The sequence below is a fragment of the Lactuca saligna genome, chromosome 2 (assembly GCF_052625555.1).
Source record: "Lactuca saligna cultivar CGN05327 chromosome 2, ASM5262555v1, whole genome shotgun sequence".
Lineage (NCBI taxonomy): Eukaryota > Viridiplantae > Streptophyta > Magnoliopsida > Asterales > Asteraceae > Lactuca > Lactuca saligna.
Window position 1 is genome coordinate 186,053,509 of NC_136418.1, and position 20,216 is coordinate 186,073,724.

Consider the following 20,216-nt stretch of genomic DNA (forward strand, 5'->3'; position numbering starts at 1 on the left):
CCATTGGCCGATCACTCAACCCAGATTGCAATCCTCCACATTGTATCATCTCCACTCTTTGTCAAGTCCTGTGTCTCCAATTAACCGTTCACCAGTCAAACTCTTGGGGATCTAAACTCAAATTTTCCTTGCAATATACACTATATCGAAGCTCAACCGACATGACCCTCTGGCCCCACAGTTTAACATATCCATTCTCAGTTTGAACACCCACCTTGGATACTGGTAAAGATGGAAGCACACTCTGCTATGAATCATGGTACCCAAACCATGTTATCTCCTTTTACCCTGCTATTTAGAACCTCTCAAATTCTCCCTCTTTCGAGTATGGGTCCTCTGCTTTCAGTAGTACGGGCCCATACTACCTGCCATATCTACCCATATATTCCACACGGATCGTCCCAGATTTCCTAAGTATCTGCTCAACCTTCTCGATCACCAATCCCGTTACCCATGTTCGCCCTCCAGCGAATACTCTCCTCTGTCAGCGTACTCATCTGACTAAAGTCACTCCCTAGACTCTTCCTAGGTTCTTAGACTTCCCTGCCATCAGTTGTTGAAGAACTCCTCATGATGCCAGCCATCTACCTCCTGAATATCATTGTATTCACTTAGTAGCTATCTCCATGTTCACTCAACTCACCGAGTAAAGCTCATAAACTCGTCGAGTCCCTCAGAACTTAGTAAATCGCAGAAACCTGAATCTAGTCGCCGAGTTGCTAGCCAACTCGTCGAGTCCATGCAGCGTCCAGAAGGACAGGGAACCCCACCTACTCGTCGAGTTGTCTCATCAACTCTTCGAGTCCACTCTGAATCCAAAGACGGGTAAAATACTATCAACTCGTCGAGTTGTATCACCAACTCGTTGAATTTGTAACGCGTCCAAACCATTGGGTAAACCATAACCGACTCGCCGAGTCGGCTCACCAACTCGTTGAGTCTCTTCAGTCCATTTCCTCTTTCAGATGATTTTGGACAGAAATAAGGTCTCATACTCGGTATCTAGCTACCTAAGGTTGAGTCATCATGTAAAGCTGCAAGCTTTACATTCATGCATGACATATTGGGCTCAAAATGCCAAAACAAGCTCCATAAAGGTCTTTATGCTTGAAGACTTGCCAAAAGCATGATAAAGCTTGAATCTTTGGGCTTATAGGGACTCATATAGCTCAGATATGTAGTCTCAACTTCCATGACCAGTTCAAAAACTCCAAATCAAAAAATGGATGGAATAAATCCTTAAAAATCTCTAGAAAGAGATCTAACAAAAGGAATGATCAAGGAGATAGCTTTTTACCTCCAATTGATAGCTAGCACCGAAAGAACACTAGATTCAAACCAAACCTTCTTGCTCTTCAATCCTCTTCTAAAAATGCACTTGAACACAAGATTTTTAGCCTTTCTCTCTCTCTCTCTCTCTTTCTCTCTCTCTCTCTCACACACACATAATGACTACAACTCGTCTAGGGTTTCTCTCAATGTGTCTAAATGGTCAAGGAGGCGGAAATGAGGGCTTAAAGGGCTTTAAATAGCGTGCAAGACCTAAAATTAGGGTTTTTTCAATACAGACTCAACTCGTCGAGTCCAACCCTTCGACTCGACGAGTAGGCTTCATAACTCGCGTGGCCAGCTCCGCCCCTACACGACGAGTCAGGACCAACCGAATCGTCGAGTAGGTCCTCCAAAGTGCATTATAACTCTTAAATTTCTCATACAGGATTCGGGGTGTTACAGTTTTGGGCTACACGTAAGAACAAATATCAGAAGGACTAAAAAGAGATTAAGTTATAGGGGCTTGTGTGTTAATTAATTAATTAAATGAAACTTTGAGATTATCGAAGGTTCCAAATAAAGGATTTAAATATTAGATTATTACCAAAGTTAGAGATAACTAATTCTTGCTCTAACTATAATTCATATTTTGATCGGTTTAGACTATTAAAGTCTGTGTGAAATTCATATCTTCTTCAAACGAACTCCATTCTCAACTGCCTTTATATTGACGCGTTCTTATTCATGAGATCTTCGATTCTCGTTTAAATTGTTCTGGCTAACAATAAACCGATTTGAATTTCATTTTCTGTGTCCATACTACTGCGGTGAAACTTCGAAAAATCATAACTTCCTCTCACTAAGTAAGATTTGGACATTCTCTATATGTAAGCTCTCGGTTTTACGACAACTGCGACTTTCATTTAGATCACTTAGGCTAATAAGCAATCTATCAAAATTTTACTTTTTTACGATACGTAGAGTCGTGACAGTTTAATCGTGAATCTTCGAAGAAACATAACTTTTTCATATGAAGTCAGATTTAAGAGTTTTTTATATGTATGAAATCCATGTCGCATGTACCATAACTATGGTTAAGATTATTTATCCTAAATAATCTTATATCAAAATTCTTTTTATCCCTTATTATATTTTAATTGTTTGGCCCGAATCTGTGGACGCTACAGTCCATAAGTTTCATAAAAACCTTTCTTCATAGACATTAGGGCTGTCAACGAACTGAACGTTCGGCGAACCGTTCGTGAACTGTTCGGCGGGAAGTTCGTTTATGTTCATTTATTTAATAAATGAGCGAACATGAACAAAAATTATCGTTCGTTTAGTTAAATGAACAAATATGAACAATGGTCTCGTTCGTTCATTTATGTTCGTGAACGTTCGTTTATGTTCGTTCGTTTAAGTTTATTTATATTCATCTATATTCAATTATTTTTTATTATATTGCTATATTATATGTTCGTTTATGTTCATATATGTTCAATTGTGTTTTTTTTTATCTTTGTTCGTTTATGTTTGTTCGTTTATGTTCGTCTAGCATGTTCACAAACATAAATGAACGAACATGAACAAAGTAATTTGTTAAATGAACGAACATAAACAAGAAAATCTCATTCGTTTATCTGTTCGTGTTCGTTTGTTGTTCGGCTAACTTAAACAAACGAACATGAACAAGACCTTGTTCGTGTTCGTTTGGTTCGTTTATAGCCCTAATAGACATGCATGTATTGAAATTGGTTAGGTTAAAATGGTGAAAATTAGGTCAAAAGCTAATGCATAGAACCAAAACTCGACCATTATTTAGATCTGCACCACTAAAGCTTAAAGGGGACTCAATGACCCATAAAGTTGCCAAGTGTATGGAATCCATTCACCCAAACTCTCCCAAACATGGAGAAAAATGCATAAAAGCCTAGATCTAGAAGCATAACAAATAATGACTGGAACTTGAGGACTTATAATGGTCTAGAATATGTGTTACAAGGTGGTGTGGGAACTTGCTTGTTGGATATATGCTCAAGGGACGCCTTCTTCTCTTTCAATATCACTTAAAACCACGATAAAACTTCAATAACTCAACAACGGAGGCTAGGGTTTGATCTAGGTCAAGAGGGAGTGATGGAGGTTTAAGTGTGAGCAAACCCTAACCATCATATCCCTTAAATAGGGGCACACCATGGTGCTTTTCCCCATCATGTTGTGGCCAGCCAAAACTTCATATATAAGTCTTTAAATGCCAAAAACACAAAAGAAATATATACTTGGAACTTGGTGTTACAATTCTCCCCCACTTAAACTGGATTTCGTCCTCGAAATCCGATTCAGATAGAATTTCTAGAAGTTGTACGTACACAATTCATATGCTCCCTCCAACCACCTCATAACATCAACGCATCCAAACTGAAAACTCGAGAGACTGTACGGAACCCAACTGATGCCAACAAACAACCCAAACACTTGAAAACATTCAACTCAAACAACTACCTCTCTCTCCCCTAACGGTACAACCATACTCATAACAAAACTACTCAAACCGGCGAAAATCTCAAAGCTGCGATTGAATTGATATATACTTCACAAAACCGGGAATCAATCAACCTCAAATTCCAGGGACATACATAATGGCCGATGATCATCTACTCGTCATACCACCCCAAGTCCCTAACCAGGAACACCACTATACCATGCAGAACGAATACTCCAACCAATCCAATCATGAAGTCCAACCCATCCCAAAAGAGGAAATCACGCCTAAAATACTGCAACTGAACACTTGGCATCCTGACAAGTTATCACTAATTTACCACTCTTTCGAGCATAACAACATTAAATCCAAAATCTCGTATGGTATCCAGCATCACATAACAGCTTAGGCACACAATCATATGACAATTTACCGAAAGACCAACAACAAAACCCATCACTGGCAGATTAATCCTCACGAAACCATTCTCACATAAATCCATAAGAAGAACGAAATCATTCTCACATGTATTGCAGCCCACAAACATAAGTGCTCAAAATAGTTTTTCCATTAAACAAACATCGCCTAAGTAGCTTTTTTTTTTTAAAAAAAAAAATCAACTTATAAGTTATTTTTTAACTTAACAAACACAAATGTTTAAAAAGTTCAAAAAAATAAATTAAGTTATCATCTAGTAGCGCACCAAAGACAATCTTTGTCTCCCGATATGTCTATCGATGGCTTCATATGGAATGAAAATACTTTTTAGGAGATGGCTATCAATCGCTAACAATTTGATCATTTTATACTACTTTCACAACATTTAAGTTGGAGTTAACTTATAATATAATTTCGTTTGACATCCAACTAGAGAACGTATTTGTTAGAAATTATACAAATAGGACGACCTATTGCCCTATTATCCAGATTTTTTTATTTTTTTTTTATATTATTGAATTAAATAATAGATAGGATGTTAAATTTTGGCTTTTAGTACGTTGGGGTGTTTCCTAACTGCCAACTGGAATCAATAAAATGTGGTTTTATCAAGTGTTAACTCTATTAATGTGGTCTTCTGTCCCTACCGACATCTCATCTCTTAAATGCAAACCCACGTCCAAAATTGTCATTTACAATCACGTTTCTTTTTGGACGGCATTCACTCCCTTTTTTTTTTTTTTTAATAAATCATATTATTGATTTTTTTTAAGTGACAAATAATTATTTTTTCTCTTCTCCTAGGGATTGAACCCGGGATCTTCTAATTAATTGTTAGTTTAGATATCTTCTTATTAGTAAAATTGACTAGTAAAATAGACTAGCCCCAACTTGTATATAATTGATCTATATATATACTAAGAATGACATAGATCAAAGCTAGTGGATTACTTACAACATTTATCAACAAAACAACAGCATCTTAACTCATTTTCATACATATTAATAAAAATAGTCTTCTGTTAATTATTTTGAACTTTAATGATACCAGAAAATATTATGGAGTTAAGGCGTCTTTAAATTGCTAAAATTCCTTAGAGTGTTGGATACCGGTCTATGGAGGAGAATGACTTGACACTACTTCACTCCCTTAGGTTATGAGGTATCGTTGCGCTTGAAAAGGTGTCACCCGAGTTCACAAACACTTTCACAACATTATTACAGCCAAAAAGGACGGTGTTCACACGCAGAAAGAGATGGAGAAAAGGGGAGATACATAGAAGAAGGGTGAGAGCCTCCGTGAAGATCTGTGAAGTCCAAAAGACTACTACAGAAAAATTGGGCGGTGTTCGCATAAATTGACATTTCTACATCGGATTTCATGTGTTGAATCACTTCCACACTCGACGACCTTAAGGTGATTGAAATACCACCAGACCTTCATGTTGTGTGAAAAGATATTGACGACTAAAGAGGCTCAACATGGGAAAATGGATTGGATTAATCATATGTCACATTTTTAATATTTAATTTTTCTTTTTAATATTTTTTCCTCTTAAATATGATAAATATGATGTTGTGTTGTCCATGTTTCCTAGTAAATATGAAATGATAAATGATGATAGAGGATGTGATGGATAGTTTCATACCCACGAGCCTTAAATAAAAAATATTTATTCACTTCGTACCTTCAAATCCATTTCCCACTATGTTATATTAGTTTCTCTTTTTTTGTTTTCTCTCGTATCTTTTTTTTTTCTCTATCTTTACCATTATACAATAAATGATAACTCATATATTTCATCTCTGGATCCATTTAATTTTTTATATATAAACTAATTAAAACATATAAAACTAATTCGTAAATATAAAATTAATAAAAAAATAAAACAACTATTAGATTATATACTAATCTTAAATTCAAGCAATTTTAACCTCTCTCTCTCTCTCTCTCTCTCTCTCTCTATATATATATATATATATATATATATATATATATATATATATATATATATATATATATATATCTTTACTATCTTATAAAACAAATCTCACTATTTCTAAAAATAGATTGAATAAAATAATAATATTTTTTAAGACGTCCAAATCATTAAGCTAATTGTACAACTAATCACTAATAAAATAATATTAAAAATTAAACAAACTCCTAAAAATCTTCTCTTCCAAGATTTTGACTAGATCTTTTTTTCATCCAAATAAATACTCAACACCCTATAATTTGATTATTTAATGAATTTTCTTTATTTTTAATATGATGTGTTTCCTAAAACAAACTAATGATTTAATTGAAAATAATCATTCTCCATCGAAAACAAATTAATTGTCGAAACAAACTATTTGTCGCCCGCCGCTTTGCGCGGGTAAACGGCTAGTATATATATATATATATATATATATATATATATATATATATATATATATATATATATATATATATATATATATATATATATATATATACTAGCCGTAGATCCGCGCAAAACGGCGGCGAAAAATAGTTTCTCATTCGGCAATAAGTTCTATACATAAACATGTTAGATTTCAAGTAACACAAAACATATGCATATTGTTATCGATCGGTTTTACAACAACAAATCAATGTAACCCTCGTAATACAAAAGAAAATAAATATTTTGGTGTGTAGTATACGTTTATAGTCCTCCATTTTAGAAATCAAGACACATCCATACGAAATGACTTGCTTATACCTTTCTTTTCTCTAGCATCCATCACAAGAATTTTATTCATAATGTAATATTTTATACTTTTCTTTTTATATCTAAGCCTATATTTTAATACATTATTCCATGCACGATATTGACTTTCATAAAATAATAATTGGAGAAATACAAATATGAAGAAAAAAACAACAAAACTAACAAGTAATAACTAAATAAAGTAATGAATCAAATAATATGTATCTAACAAAAGGTATTATTGGAAAAATTATAAAAAAAGATAATAAATAACAACACCTTTCAATAAAATACAAACTTTAGATATGCCTTGTCTTGCTTGCGTCATCACTCCAACATATTTCGGTCTGACATTAGAGGGGGCAGTGATCCAATAGTCTCCATGGAGTATGGAGTTGAGGCTGGCCAACTTAGCCTCCTCAATGTCGTTTTCCAGCCCATACCCATCAGCTTAAAATAGATAAATATCCCAAGAAACCTGAATTAACACCCCTTCCTTAAGCCCCCCTTTCGCCAACATAGCAAGATCCATACCCTTCCAATAGAAAGCAATGTTAGAAGTAGTACTATGAGTCTATGATGATATCAGTAGCATCTTCACTTCTACCTGCAAAACAATATTATCTATTAAACAAATTAATTAAAAAATTAAAAAAATGATTCACAAGAACATATGTTTTACAGATATGGATAAACATTCCTTGAGCTCTCTAACAATGACATGAAACATAATTCATGCTTATTAGTAATATAGCTCTAAAGTAAAAATTGATTTCCGATTTCATTAATACAACAACAAAGTGTTAAGTCAGCAAGTGTAAATCTAACATTTCCTTAGGTGGGATAAGTTTAGGTTCCTGTTTTTAATATGATTATGAGTTATGGAAGCTTACATCCATTATAGTGATTAGAGAATCCGAAAGAAGAAGAGGTCCCACTGATGCAACATCACTTATTAAAGTCAATCTGGAAGCCAAATCCCCCCAAGGTCTCAACCTGCAGGTTTTATATTTTTAACATACTTATTACAACATAATTACTTTAAACTATTGATTTTCTTTTTCAAATTATTAGGAAATAATTCAGTATGTGTGTTTATAAAACTCACCTGTGTAACAACAAAGTCCACAGAATCAACAATAAATGGTTCATGTGGACCATTTGGGATTCCTGTTATGACATACTGTTTCAATGGGAAAGAAGGGGTCTAACTAACAATGTTACATAAGGGTAAAATATGTTGGATTAGTGTCTAAGTCCATAACTATTTTGGTATGTACTTGACCCGATGGTGCATGGTCCTTTTGGGTTGCCTTCACCAAAGCAACTTGATAGGATGATTTATGGAGAGTAAGGATTAAATATGATTTATTAATGTATTATGAGAATAATATATTAAAGGAGAAATCATATTGTTTAATTAATATTAGTCAATAATTAATTGGTAATTAGTTTTGTGACTAAAAGAGATTAATTAAACTTAAGGGACTGGAACTGTAATTATAGGATAATTGCAATTTGGGCCATGGATTGCCTTATATTAAGGGATGGACGAATTCTAATGGGAAACCCATAAGGAAATCGTCCATGGGCTTAATTAAAGGAGTCTATGGGTTGCTTAGGGCTTAAGCATCCAAATTAGGGTTTCCTTGTTAGATAACCCTAATAGCCCAACTATATAAAGACCCCTTAAGGCTCAAAAACGTGGCTAATGTTCTTGTAAGGGTTTACACACGGTTTTGGCAGCCTCCAACCTCTCTCCTCTTCATCCTCTTGCTTATGGTGTTTGTGAACCATTAGAGGTGTGACACTTGTGACTTTAAGCCTTCCAAAGTCAATACAAGGAGATTTGGGATTGTTATTGCTACATAACAATCAAGGTAACATTATAAACTCATTCTTGTGTTAATATGATTATTTGAATGCTAGAATTAGGGTTTATAGTCTTGGATTCAAAGCATGTACAATAGAGAAACCTAGATCCAAGCTTTAGGGTTTGTATGAGCACATAGGATGTCTTATGACCAAAACCCACCAGTGGTATCAGAGCCTAGCTTGGTTTCAATTGTATTGATGCATTGTATAACTAAAAAATTCGATTTTTTGGATTGTGGAGGCTGGACTCGTCGAGTCCATGGCTGAACTCGCCGAGTCCATGCCTGACTCGACGAGTCCACTCGTCAGATAATGCTTATCTCGGGATTTCTTGCTGTTTTTGTATTAGGAAAGTTACCTTATCATGTTAGATCAATATAAATCCGATTTTATGATATATATGACTATATTCATGACCTAATTAAAGATAATTATCAATTAACAAGATAATTGTTTCCTTATAAGATAATTGATTAATTATTTTGAGTAATTGATAAATTGTTTTGCAAGAAATCATTAAACAAATCAAATATGGATAATTATGTAACTAAATGTTAGTTTAGATTATTTGTTATTTGATCCTTGTAATTATGAAAAGTTTCATATTTTCTCCTTTAGGTTTTATAGTTTAAATTTGAACCCAAAAGTTTTGAAGTTTTGAAATTTAAATAGTTAAAACCCTAATGTTTTGAAAAAGGTTTCAAAATTTGCCCTCAAGTTTTGGAATTTAAAAGTTGATTAAGAGTTTAATTAGAAATGTTAAATTCTAAAACTCTAGTAATGTTTTGAAAAGTTCAAATCACACCCTTTATGGTTTTATTAATTAATTAAGGAGTATAATTAAAAGAGGTTTAATAAATCCATAAAAGTTTAGGTTAACCATTTAATTGAATTAAAAGTGTAATTGTTAAAGTTAACCACATAGTATTTTAAAAGTATAAAATACACCCTATACTATATATAAGATTAAAAGTCTAACATCATATATATGTATGAGTAAAAGTCAGTCTTACCGTTAGTAGGCCTCATTCACGAAGCTGGTCTATAAGGGGTGTTTAAGGAAATTGCCTATAAAATGGCGATTGAATGGGTATCCACTCTTACCCACCGCACTCTTGACTAGTGGAGGGTCGTTAGCCGAACGGATAGGATAGGACGAAACCTTCCATTATAAGTATAATGAAATACAAAGTAACTAAATGTTTTTCAAATTCCCAATCTTAGTTACTTAGGCAAAAAGTGAATTGATGCAATTCCATGAAATTACACTTTGTGCCCTTGCGAAGACGTTAGTGGAGCGTGTGTGGTTTACCGGCACACTAAATGGTTCTAAGCAAAGGTAGCAAAGGGTGACTCAATGTTTGTCATAGTTCGGTGGAGCGTGTGTGGTTTACCGGCACATCGAATAGGTGATTGTAACATGTGAGGGCACCATGTAGTTTGCATGGTTATTCACACCCGGTTTGTGATCCTCGGCATCCCAGTCACAAACTAGAGGGGCATATCGAGATTTAAACATGCCATTGAAATGTTCAATGAATCTCAAAGGATCTAGGAGTTTTCATAGATTTAAAACTTAAATTTCTTTTTCGTTTTTCATGGTGGAAACTAGTGAATCGTCATTCACTTACCTTCAAATGTTCTGCAATTTGGGTTACGGCATCCCTCTCCCGAGTTGTAGGATATTGTGTTGGGTCCTAGCCTTGGAATTTCATTTGGGTGATTTACCAAGGACTCGATAAATCAACTAACTTGAATTCGTTTTTCTCCCGATGTCAAAGTTCGACAACTATGGTCTTCTCAAATCCCGTGGAACAAGTATTCCACATGAAGATGATATTCCACGATTCGATCGAGGTACAAAAAATCATGCTTCACTTCCTCCTCCTCCTCCAATTATTCTCCCTAACCCACAAGATTGTAAAATTGAAAGGTTCAATATCACTCAAGCCCTTTTGGCAAGTAAACATAAAGAGGGCAAGTCGGTGTGTGCACACGTCTTAACGATGAAGTCACACATTGATAGATTAAGAATGATGGGATCCGTTGTCGGTGAAGCGATGGCTGTTGATTGGATTCTACAGTCACTTCCTAACTCGTATAGTGAGTTCGTAAGAGAGTACTATATGATGAACCACGACGTGACACTTATAGATCTCACCTACATGCTTGTTGCTGCTGAATCAACAATGGTTTGGCGCAATAGAAAAGCAAAGTTGATTGGTGAATCTGCCTTCAAGACCTCTATGGATATAGACAATGGCAATGAAAGACATGCAATGATCGAAAATTTTGATCATAAGAGAAAGGCGATGTCTGAAGTAGTTCCATGTGTTGTTCCAAAAGAGTCAATTTGCTTTTATTGCCAAGAGAAGGGGCATTGGAGATGAAGTTGCCCTATTTACCTAAGAGATCTAAGAGATGGGAGAGTCAAAAGTATGACTACGCTTTAGGTAAGAATCCACTATTTAACTCCATTAAGTTCCTATTCATTGATTCTTAATACATGATGTGATAAGATTGCATTTGAATGTTTTGAAGGATCGGTGAAAAAGAAGGGAAGCTTGATAAGAGAGCAAGATGAATCTAATCACAAGTGATGGATCTCGATCACATGGACTTGAAGATTGGATTTTGAGCTTAGATAGTTATGATAGAGTTGTTAGAAATTTTCTTTTACATAGTTTTCAATGGATTTTGCATTGTAAGGACAAATGTTTTTCCGCTGCTTTTATAAATAAAATAAATTTTGACTCACTTATTTATTTGTTTATTTCCTTGCAATGAAATCGTTATGAAAATTGATGTTTGAATATTTCTACAACGAATGGATATGATTCTTAGTTATGTTATTTATGGTAATGTCAAGAATTTACCAAATAGGGAGAGTTTCTCATCGCCCAAGTTTCAATTGGACAGAAACTTGGAATCATGCAACGTGGATGCACGATGAATGAGAAATTTCGTATTTGGAAATTAGACAAATTCATTGACAAAGTGTCAAGTGAAGGACTAGGAGATCGAGTACACAAAGTTGTGTGTTGATCAAGTTCACCATAAGAGTAACAAAGATATTCGTCATGATTTACTAAAGGCTTAGTAAACATGATTGCACTTACAAGATTAAGTGTAATTTTGAATTGATTAAAGGGTTTAGATCAATAGCAAAACGAATAAGAAGAATCAAGTAGGCAGAAAGATAAGAGTTTCTCCACTCTAAGAAGAAGGGAGAGTACCTTTTATGCTTTATGATAGGTCTTAATGATTAAGAACCATATCTCAATTGATCCTCTAAGTGAGTCTTAGTACAATTGTATGTTTAAGAAGAGGAATCAAGGATTGAAGAAATGGTTAAATCAAGAAGTCTATCATACTTCGTTCCAATAACAAGTCTTAAAGTTAAGATTGTGACAATGAGTGAAAAGTATTAAAGGTTTATAACATTCATCAAATGTGGAAAGTTGTGATGTCTTGAATAAGACAAAGACCAACTTGGACCAATTTATGAAGTGTTTTGATAAAAGCTACACTAACTCTTGAATATTTGTTTATCAAAAAAATGTTTTGATAAGAGAATCGTATATGTCAAGGAGTCAGTGGGAGTCTTAATAGTCTTGAAAAGTTTCAAGAACAAATCAAATAAGCCTTATCGATCATCACTAGCACACGAGTTGAGGTTTACAACTTATCGTGAAGACATTATTTTGTTTCTGTGCCAATCCAATCGAGTTAATTATGCATGTGAGTCCTATGAGTTCTCATTTGAATGCGTAAAAGGCAAGGACCTTGATCAATGAAAGGTGCATTGATAGTAAAAAGGTAATATGCGTAACGACTTGGAAGACGTGGTGGGCAGCTGTGCTACCATAAGGCAAGAAATCAAGATTAAGGAAGTTCGATCCATATGAGTTTGAATTTGTCGTAAACTTTAGTTTTAACAAATTCACATGGATAGGAACACATACACCGTTTAAATCTAAGTGTCATAAGATTTCCTCCTTCATGAAAATGATTGTGAGAAAATGCTTTCACTAAGAAAGATTTTAAAAGATAGTGATTGTAAAATTGCATTCTCGAATTCGATCATGGTTACGGCATCCCTTTCCATAATTTGAATCGTGAGGTTTGGCAATTAGTCTTAATTGTTAAGACACACATATGAACTATCTAAGGCAAAAGTGTATAAGTTCAAGAAGTCTTGATAAAAGATTATCAAAGCACTAAGTATTAAAAACATGGACTTAAGAAATTCAATAGGTATTGTCTTTCTGGAAGTTAAGATGTTTATGAATACATCTCGAAGCTAGTGGGAGCATAAGTGTTATGTTTTATAATAATCATCATGATAGTGGGAGCATAAATGTTATGATTGTATGATTATTAAGGCAAGTATTGCATAGTTGGCAATATTAATTATAGAAAACAAGAGTCATACTTTGCAAAGTTATAAGAGTTGAAAAGTTGTTTTGCTATAATTAAGGGAGAGAATATTATGCTTCATTTCAAATCTAAAGGATTAGGTTGTGGAATGTTAATAAATTTAGTCAAGGGTACATAGTGTGTTCTTAAAATTTCGATTATGATTACGACATTCCTCTTCACAATTCGAATTTTGAGAACATAGCAAATAAAACATTATGCATCATGTCCCATACGCTTCGAGTATAGGATCGATTGCAAATGATTTAATATTTTACCATTCTAAAATTTCCAAATGTCTAGCGCATTTAGAGGGAAAAGGGACTAGAATCGGTTTTGACTAAAATAATTAAACAACTATCAAAGGACAATCCAAAGTTTGACGAGGATTGGTCGCTTGTGAGTAGTTGGAAGTATAGTATTGGAAATTATGGAAATGTTTCCGTATTGGATGGACAATATCGACATAATTACGAATAGATAAGATTCTATTAAGAATTAGTTTTCATATTGAAAATATGGAAGCGTGTCCATATTGGGAAGTAAATATTGAAAATCTATGTCTAGATTAGAAACCTTTATGCAAAAGGATGTTCAAAGGAATGTACTTTGAGTGAGAGACATCGTATCTAAGGAATTGTCTTGTAACAATCTCCGTTAGAGGACTTTGTAATATCATTGGCAATAGTCTTGGAGACTTTGGTGCAGTGACATTACAAAAGGATCGTTGCATAAAGTGTTAGAATCTAGTATATTCTATAAGTAACAAGAATTTGATATTCTTACACTTAAGAAAATGGATTTGGAGTTGTAAAATGAGAATGATTGGAAATGTGTTCAATTTGTCTATTTCACAAAAGTAAGAACCATAGGTAAACATTGTGTGCATGCTAGGAGCATGGGACAAGTGTTGGAATTCAAGTAAGAAGTTGATTACCCGAAACGACAAATAATGAGTAATCGGTATGGTGATAAATAAAACGTGTTATGTTTATACTCAAAGGTTTGAGGCCATATGGGATTAGTATTATTCTTGTGTTTCACCTTGCATGTTTTGACTTCCAGAATAATTGAGTTTATTAAGTATAATCGAATTATTCAAACAGGCCACAGTCGTTCATATGTTGGAAGTAGATATGAATGAAGACTGTCATGAATTGGTGTGTGGATTGTCTAAAAGAGTATTAGACATAAGCAAATGTTTGCTGCAACGTTCATGAGTGCTTATGAATATGATTTGAGCATTGGATTAAACCCACGCTCACTTGGATCACTCCATGAATTGTATCACGAGTGATTAGTGAGACGATAACATCTTATATTCTTGAAACCGAGATGTGTGAGTTGTATCTCGCTAATCGGTTGCACATTGATAATATGTAAACGCACTAGTAACTTGGTGTTATAAAACATATTGTTGTGTGTGATTTGGTTAGTGAGTGCAAGCAAGCATTGTATCAAAGTTTATCCGTTCCTTTTATCCAAGGTAGGATAGAAGCGATATCTTTGGGCCCCTCGATGGTTTAGTGATGACATACGTAAATGCTCGGCCGGGCTAGGGCTAATTTGATTTGTTCAGTTAGTCTGTCGTCATAAATCGGAAATCGAGATATAGTACAAAGAGAATGATTAGAAATCATATCTCATACGATATCTAGAATGGAGGAATATATGATCCCTTATCTAAGGACACGCGTATCTGATATGATCAGAGTTGACAGCGGCTTTGGAAAGCTACGATTGCAGATCAGGATCTGAAGTCATACGCAGAATAGTTGTTAGACTTATCCAAGTGGGAGACTGTTGGATTAGTGTCTAAGTCCATAACTATTTTGGTATGTACTTGACCCGATGGTGCATGGTCTTTTTGGGTTGCCTTCACCAAAGCAACTTGATAGGATGATTTATGGAGAGTAAGGATTAAATATGATTTATTAATGTATTATGAGAATAATATATTAAAGGAGAAATCATATTGTTTAATTAATATTAGTCAATAATTAATTGGTAATTAGTTTTGTGACTAAAAGAGATTAATTAAACTTAAGGGACTGGAACTGTAATTATAGGATAATTGCAATTTGGGCCATGGATTGCCTTATATTAAGGGATGGACGAATTCTAATGGGAAACCCATAAGGAAATCGTCCATGGGCTTAATTAAAGGAATCTATGGGTTGCTTAGGGCTTAAGCATCCAAATTAGGGTTTCCTTGTTAGATAACCCTAATAGCCCAACTATATAAAGACCCCTTAAGGCTCAAAAACGTGGCTAATGTTCTTGTAAGGGTTTACACACGGTTTTGGCAGCCTCTAACCTCTCTCCTCTTCATCCTCTTGCTTATGGTGTTTGTGAACCATTAGAGGAGTGACACTTGTGACTCTAAGCCTTCCAAAGTCAATACAAGGAGATTTGGGATTGTTATTGCTACATAACAATCAAGGTAACATTATAAACTCATTCTTGTGTTAATATGATTATTTGAATGCTAGAATTAGGGTTTATAGTCTTGGATTCAAAGCATGTACAATAGAGAAACCTAGATCCAAGCTTTAGGGTTTGTATGAGCACATAGGATGTCTTATGACCAAAACCCATCAAAATAGTCATTTACTCACAGTTCATTCAGTCTAAAAAAAACACTTTTGTGTATAATTGTATATAGAAAGTGTCCTTTTTTATGATACGTACACACGGGCCCAAGGCATTGCAGTTAAGATATATTTTGTATCCAAAAAATGCATTTGAAAGGATCAAAGACTTTACTCTTCTTGGCCTATGTTGAGCAAAAAGTAGTGCTAAAAATCCACCAAGTGATGTTCCATAAAGATGTATGTTAAAAAAAAAGATTCATTACATAAATAAATAACAATAACATCAAAAATGGAATCAGATAATCTTACATGGTGGACATCAATAACATCTAAGAAATTCTCAAATGCTTGAACCCATTCTTGATTGTTCCAAACACGAGGAATATCAACAGAAATCACTCGATAACCCTGAAAAAGAAACAAAACAAAAAAAAAAGATTTCTGAAAACTTTGTTATGAAAAAGAATCCTTCAACTTGGTTTTTGTCTTTAACAATGTTAAAGTTGTTGTTACCTTCATGGAGAGTGCCATGATTTTTTTGTAGTAAACATATATTGTTCCAGCAGTTCCAGGATTCATAATATCTCTATTATTTTGTGCAAATCTGTAAAATTTATGTCAAAATTAATGTCCATATATGTTATTCTTATATCAATTTGGATGTAAAATCTAATATCAACATTTTTTCTGTTTATAGAATTTGCTATAAAGATTAATGCTTTATGCTTGTAAGTAATACACCAATCGGAAGCTACAAATTAGCCAATTTAATCTCAAAAGTTGAAGTATAGCTCCATTTTAATGTGAATTTCAATAATTTTAGGTTCATTGAGAGTAAACATCGAACGATTGATGCTGAATTGAAACTGTAAATACGGTTTAGACATAATGAAAGTAACAATTGATACGAACCAAACCAGTGATTTATCGAATTGGGTAAGTCAATAGATGTATAATCAAGTGAAAGATCGACGAAATCTATGACCAGAAAAACTTACTGGGATCTTGCGGAGAAGGACTTGGGACTTGAAGTAGATGTAATCACCGGGTGCAGAAAACCCACCTTTCATTGCTAAATTTGATGATGATCGTGAAGAGGATGACTAAATTTGGTGGCCATTAACAGAGAGATTCATGTTATTAATTGTTGATCGTAGGTGGGTTGAGATTGGGGTTAAATTTTAGGAATAACAAACAATAGAGAGAATGGTGTGCCAATGGATAGATATTTGCCTAGATTTTAGGAATAAACATTGACTCAAACCGGGGATTAAAGAGATCAGGTCAAACTTTTGGAAGAGATAAGATTTCAAAGGTAATCAGATTAAAATTTAATATTATTTTATTTATGATTAGTTGTACTTTACGCTTAGAGAGTTGAACGTCTTAAAAAAATATTATTATTTTATTGGATCTATTTATAGAAATAGTATGATTTCTTTTATAAGTTAGTGTGTATATATATATATATATATATATATATATATATATATATATATATATATATATATATATAGGGACGGTTCACTTGAGAATAAAAAAAAATAGAGATCTTGAGATTAAACCTCAGCCACATATTTCGCATTTATCGCTCTAATGCTCAAACGTACCAGCAACAACGATGTATGCCTAATCATAAATGATTATATGGCAGAGAGGTATAATCATATATGATTATACATGTTTATACGTATATGCATAATCATAAATGATTATACATATATGTCTGTTCACAGATTGAGTAATTATAAATGATTATTACAATTACTTGCAGAAGAGGTGGCGGTGGTATAAGTAATGGAAGTGACAATAGTGGGGTCGACTGGTGTCAGAGGTGGTGGTAGTGGTGGTGGAGGTGGCGGAGGAGAAAGGAATGGGTGGCACTGTGTAATCATTTATGATTACACCAGACCTGTCGCGCCGGTACGTTGAAGGGTTAGAGTGGCAAATGTGAAATACGTGGCTGAGGTTGAATATCGAGATTTCTATTTTATTTTTAATCTCAACGGAACCTCTATATATATATATATATATATATATATATATATATATATATATACACACACACACACACACACACAAATACACATAGAGAGATAGATAGATAGATAAAGAGAGAGAGAGAGAGAGAGAGAGAGAGATTGTGGGTTAAGGAACCTGCCAAATACCCTTGCTTGGTACCAATCCGGCACCGAAGTCGTTTCGACAGCAGTACATCGACCACCATTTCCAGCCGCATCAACACCACTCGCCCATAAATTTGTGTTTAAATATATAAAATGTCAATAAATAAAGCGGCAAAGTTAGAAAATCATGACGCAAATTTGATTTAATCGTAACCTGAAAACCTGTTATTAAATGTAACAAAGAGAAAAATGATATACATTTAACAAACTTTAAAAATAAACGAACAAGAAATAGTCATAAAGATACAATAAATAAAATTTGTCAAGGACTTTCATGTCAAAATCCAAAATAGAAAAACTTAGTTGACGACTTAAAAAGACAAATATTCTTTTGTCAAATGACTTAAATATTGGAATTTTAAAAGTTATAGCGAATTTCTACATAAAAAAGACAATTACATTTGTTAGACAAATAGAAGAATACGTTATTTTTTTTTATGAATTTATCTTATAAATAAACAATAAAGGTTTTGTTTCTCAAAATCTAAATTCTCAAGTCTTTTTAAAATACATAAATGGTTTTTGAATACACCAAAGGAAAAAATAAAAAAGTAGTTGTGACAAAGCAAACAAGAGGACGAGGCAGCGACGGTTTTTGAACACGAATCGGCGGTAGGCGGTTGTTTTGGAGCGGCCGTCCGTCGGGTCAAAACGTGCAAAAAGAAAACTAATAATATGTCGGCCAAAAAACACAATCTTAGTTTTTGTTGTGTAATGAAGAAACGAAGCGATTGGGCCTTTGAGCATTTGAGTTACCCATAAAGACTTCGCATATTAAGTTAACAAACAACTGTCGTCACACGGTTCTTAACCTCCTCATTCACCTACTACACCAAATCAAATCAAAAGCAGACTTTTTGATGTATAAATAAATAAATATGTTACACGTTTAATAAGAGCATGACTAAAGCAACTAAAATATATGGTTTGGACAAATAAAGTGTAAATTTGGGTCAAAACGAGTAATTATACACGGGTGAGGTGGTGCGGATTTAAAACATGTTTTTGTTTATATGTTTACAAGAACTATATTATCATAATTTAGGCCGATTTTAACCGGCTTTCAAATTTAGCATCATTTTTTGTGTTGGCTCATTTTTAATATTAAATATAAAGGCATTTCAAAATTAAAACTTATCATTTTAAAGGTTATTGAAATTCAAACACAAATTTAGTGTTAAGCAATCACTCTTTTGATATTTGTGGTTAGAAAAGCTCTTAGAATATACACAAATTAAAAGTACTATCCAAACAAATTTTTAATTTAAACTTATACTACTTAAAAGGTTGGTCTTATTAGTTCTATTTTACCTCGAATTACAAATGTATGTCGTATTGGTTTCTTGTATAAAGTTTGTTTATGTGATTATTTGGTTGTCGATCCATTTGTGTACGTTCTATTATTTTGATTGTTCAGTCAGAAGCTGTTCCATAAAATATTTTGATCGGTTTAATGTTGTTGTTGTCTTTTTGTTTTTAATAATGTAAGTAATTAGGTTTGATTATGATTTTTTTTATTCTTCTACATATTTTTAAAGATGAAAATGATATGTGTTAATAACTTGTTTACAAAGTTTTCCAAAAGAACACAAAGTATTTTTTTTCTTTCACTTTTTAGCTATTATTTATTATAATGTTGCCAAGAGACTCAAAATTACAAATCAATTGTCCTTTTCTAATGCGTCAGACGATGTTTCAACATGGTAGTTATTGCGTTTTTTGGGAGAATTGATGATTTTGAAATGACATTCTTTTTGGTTAAAAATATCATTTCATAAGATTATTAGAGACTCATTACTTATAAGGGTAAAAAAATACATGCATAATTTTGGATATTGCTTATAAGACACCATTATTTTGGATATTGTATTTTAAGTCGGTAATAATGGTTGTTTTATATAGAAACTATGGATGTTTACCGATTCACATCCAATGTGTAAGAATAAACTAATCTAATCCGATTAACTATCGGATATTGTTAATCAATCCAATCCAGTTACTTTTGATTAACATAACTAAACCAGTCAAATTAAACATTAGGTTTGGTGAGTTTTATCCCTAATGTCCTCAATAATTTCCCTCAAATGTAATCTTATTTTTATTGGAACGACATAAATAACATTAACGAACTAGCATCATGCCGGAGGAAGAAACAATATCACAAAATAGAAATAACAAGAACGAGGTTTCAGTAACCAACCAACCCATTTAACTTTTAGTCTAATGTTTCTGT

General features: G+C 33.5%; 1 pseudogene; it reads right to left on the bottom strand.

The window, feature by feature from the left end:
• Positions 1–7,483: 7,483 nt before the first annotated feature.
• Positions 7,484–17,692, bottom strand: LOC145030508 (uncharacterized; annotated as a pseudogene).
• Between the last annotated feature and the right edge of the window lie 2,524 nt (positions 17,693–20,216).